The 4,079-nt window shown below is 39.1% G+C and overlaps 1 pseudogene; it reads left to right on the top strand.

Moving 5' to 3' along the window:
• Positions 1-4,079, top strand: part of LOC102824338 — a 12,676-nt pseudogene that overhangs the window by 3,602 nt on the left and 4,995 nt on the right.

Here is a 4,079-nt window from a genome sequence, read left to right on the forward strand (position 1 = left end):
TATTTCATAACCCATATCGTGTTGGGTACTCAGCAGTTCTTGTCATTCTGTAAACTTGCTCTTCAATTCTGGGGAGTGAATGATTCCCTCCTCTTCTGGTCCCCTCTTAACCATACCAATCTTTTGGTTCTCTGGAATTGTTATTTGGGTATGAGTCCTGGACATCCTTTTTTCCCTGTTTTTTCTCCCCGGTATGCCTCTTTTGCTTAATTAACTTTTAAAAATGTTTTAAGTTGTAGTAATCTTAATTTCTAGTTGTCCCCTACCCCTAATCTAGTTATAAATAGCAAACCTGTCCTTCACATGGGTATATTATTGTCTTTTTCTCATCTCTGGTTATTAAACTATACAAAGGAATTTCAAAAATTCATGGACAAATGGAATTTTTCCAGAAAATTTTTGAATGTATATAACTTAAAAGTTATGTATATAACTTGAAAAATTGTTCTCTCCAGAAGCTTTTCTCCTATTGGTTTGATATCTGGCTTCATAGTACAGATTTTCTAAAAACGTTTGTGATTGGTTCATAGAGCATTTTAAAGCTGATGGGAGATGTGAATATGTGGGAGACTGGAAGGGGTTTGTCAGTGAGGTTCAGCTGTTAGGTGATCTGGCTCTCATTTTGAACTCTTGAGATCCTTAGGTTTTTTTTTTCCTTTTGCACTGGTCAGCCTAATCAGAGAAGTCTACTGCTTGAAAAGTTAAAACAAAAACAACTTGGATGTTAGTGTGGCATCCCAATTGGGGAAGAAGCCTGAGAAATCTTTAAGTACTTCGTTTCTTTATTTTCATCACTGTATGCCTGTCTATTCAGTCTAAAGACCACTCTGTCTTAATCTCTTCAAGAGACTAAATTTTCCCTCTTCGACTTCGGTAAATGTCTAACAATACAGAGAGGATCTGGGAGTTTGACCGTCTCATAGACTTCCAACCTAACATTCTTTAGTTCCATTTACCCGCTCCTTTATAGAGGTATCTGAACTGCCAGTTACTAAACCTTTGGGAGAGTTTGGTGTAATCTCATTCTCATAACTGAAAGATTGATTTTTTCCTAAAGTCTTAGTTATCATTTATTCATATTTTTTCATATGCTTCCGAAATTTTTTGCTGTCTCCTTTTTCTTTGTCCTTAAGGTTTTATGCACCCCTGTCCCCCACCCCCTGCACGCACACACAATTTTTTTTTCCTATGGTCAGGGCTGGAGTGAAAAAAAAATTTTTTTTTTATTAACCAGTCTTATTTTTGTGTGTAGCTGGTGGTGGGAGATTTGGGATTTGGGGGATGGTACCAAGCCAAAGCACACTGAGTTCTATCTCATTGAAACCCTATGGGACAAAATAGAACTAGGGTTTCTAAGGCTTAATCTATACAGGAGCATGTAACCTCATGTTTTTCCCAGACAGCCTCGTCTTTCTGTGGAGTGGCTGGTGGATTTGAACTGTTGATCTTGTGGTTAACAACCCAATGCAAAGCTCACCACACCTCCAGGGCTCCTGGGGAATGGGAAGGGACAGGTAAATTAAGATACTCAGAAGCTCAGTAACATTATGGATTTGGGGAACAAAGTAAAGTTTGCTTCATTACAGAAAACCTCTAGGTAGCTTTGAGCTCAGGGTGGCATCAGTATTGTAAACTCTTAAGGACTAGTGATTTCACTTTTTTCTCAAGTTAATAATGAATGAGCTTTCTAGTGCTGTGGCCCTGTGGGCTAATGTGCTGGACTGCAAGATCAGTTTGAACCACATGGTCAGCGGTTCAAGCTCACCAGCCACTCCTCAGAAACCCTATACAGGGTTGCTGTGAGTCGGAACTGACTCGACAGCACTTAACAACAAAGACTGATTTAATTTTTCCTCAATGAATGAGCTTTCTAGGTTTTTAGTACATGTGCCTTGGTGGCACAGTTGATTAAGCATTGGGGGTTGCTCTCCAGTCACTTCTGACTCAGCAACCCTGTGAAAGGTGTCCAAAGAGTGGCTGCTAACCTTTTGGTTAGCAATCCAGTGCTTATGCTGTGCCAGGGTGATTCAAATGGACCAGTCACTCCACAGGCAAAAGATGAGGTGGTTTGCTCCTGTAAAGATTTCGCCTTTAAGACTGAGGAGCAGCTCTTGTTTTGCCTGATAGGGTCAGTGTACATTGGAATGGATTTGAAGGCAGTGGGTTTGGTTTACTAGACAGAACTTAACCAGGTGAGTTATTGTGTCTTCCTGAGGTTCTGGGTTACCGCCTTTTAACTTGTGTATTAATGAAGTTGCAAATCTTGTTACCATATTACATTTACTTCACTGGAATGACAGTTGCTTTACCGTGGTTAGTTGTGCACAAATAAGTGTAGTCTACGAGGGAACTTCAAAAAGTTTGTGGAAAATTCCATTATCTTTCAATTTGATTTTTCCACAATTTTTTTGAAGCCCTCCTGTATGTATGATCCACCCACCTGTCAAGGTGCCAGTTCTAAGAAAAGCATGTTTCGGACTTCAAGGTATTCATTTGTGAAACCAGAAGGACTGAACTCTTGAGCTCCACAAGTATGAGGGAGGGGGCCTTCAAAAATGTCCTGGAAAATTGGAATGAAAAAATGAAGCTTTCCACAAACTTTTTTGAAGCCCCGTGCATTTCTGTTGACTCTGAAATATGTGATGCTACTTTGTTTATGGTTATTACCTGAAATGTGAAAATCTAGATCTTTGCCTAGGAAATAGACACCAAAAGTATAATTATCAGAAATCTAATAGTAAAATTTATCAGTGTACTAAACATTCAAGAATGACTCCAAACACTTCATAGGAAGTAATTTTTACCACCTACTTTTGACAAGCTTTATTAGAAAGCAGCAGAAATCCTCATCTTACTACCAGCAGTTTTGTGGGGAAAAGATGAGACTTTCTGCTCCTGTAAAGATTTACAGCCTCGGAAACCCTATGCAGAGTCACTATGAGTCGGAACCGACTCCATGGCATACCACTACTACCACCACCACCACCACTTTTGACAAGCTTTAGAAGGGTGCCTGTTTTAGCCTCTCATTACTAATCACATTCAAAATGTACCATAATTTAGGAGTCTAGCTAGATGAATAAGGGAGGACAATGACTCTGTAGGATAAGCACTGGATTTGTGTTTTGAGACAGTGGTTTGAGCCCATCCTCTTCACCATGGGAGAAAGATAAGACTTTTCCTGTTCCTGCAACGATTAACGGATTTAAACCCTATACAGTGTCACTATGACTTGGAACAACAGTCAGATGAATATCCAGCTGTGCTAAATTGATTCTGCCAGGCCTTTTAATTAATAGCAGCAGCAGCCTATAAGCTGGTAAATTGTAGAAGGGTTAATTATGATAGTTGGCATTTGAAAGAGGCCCGCAGATCATCTATATCAGAGTCATTCAATGAATAAATAAAAATTGTTCAGGGTTGCCTGGGATTTTGTAATTCATATACCCCAAGTAATCTTAGTTACACTAGTCTTAAAGACCATTGCTTTAAGATACAGTGAGAGTTAAAAGTGCTGAAAGCCTTGTTATTTTATCTTATGAGTAAAGCTGCTAATGTTTCCTAAAATTTAACACCATGTTAAATGTAATGACAGTCATGCATTTTATACATTGACCTGAAGTCTAATTTGAATGGAAAAAGAGTGCTAGCAAGATGACAGCAATAATGGAGCTGGGGGATGGGGAATTATAGGAGCAGCTTCAGACTGGGAACACGGTGACTTCTGTTTGTTTTTTTAAATTGTTTTTTAAAATTCACTACAAAATACACTCCCTTATTGTCTGCATGTTGTTCTAGCCTCCCTTTGTTTCATTGCTGATCTCAGTTCATCTGTAGCATCATGAGTTGGTTATCAGCAACTTTGAAATTCACTTTTGCTATTGTTTTCTTGAGGTGTTAGCCTAGTTATATCTCGCCCATAGCAAATTTAAGATTCTAAAGAAGGATGGAATTCTAGCAGCCTTCCAGTGGAAATGGCGATTTGTAGCCTTATGTAAAGAATGTGGGCTCCAGAGGGCTATAATTTATGAAGGCAGAGCAGTGAGTTTTCCTCAGTAAATCCTGTACAGGCAGGGAAT

This window comes from Chrysochloris asiatica, unplaced genomic scaffold (genome assembly GCF_000296735.1).
Source record: "Chrysochloris asiatica unplaced genomic scaffold, ChrAsi1.0 scaffold00434, whole genome shotgun sequence".
Lineage (NCBI taxonomy): Eukaryota > Metazoa > Chordata > Mammalia > Afrosoricida > Chrysochloridae > Chrysochloris > Chrysochloris asiatica.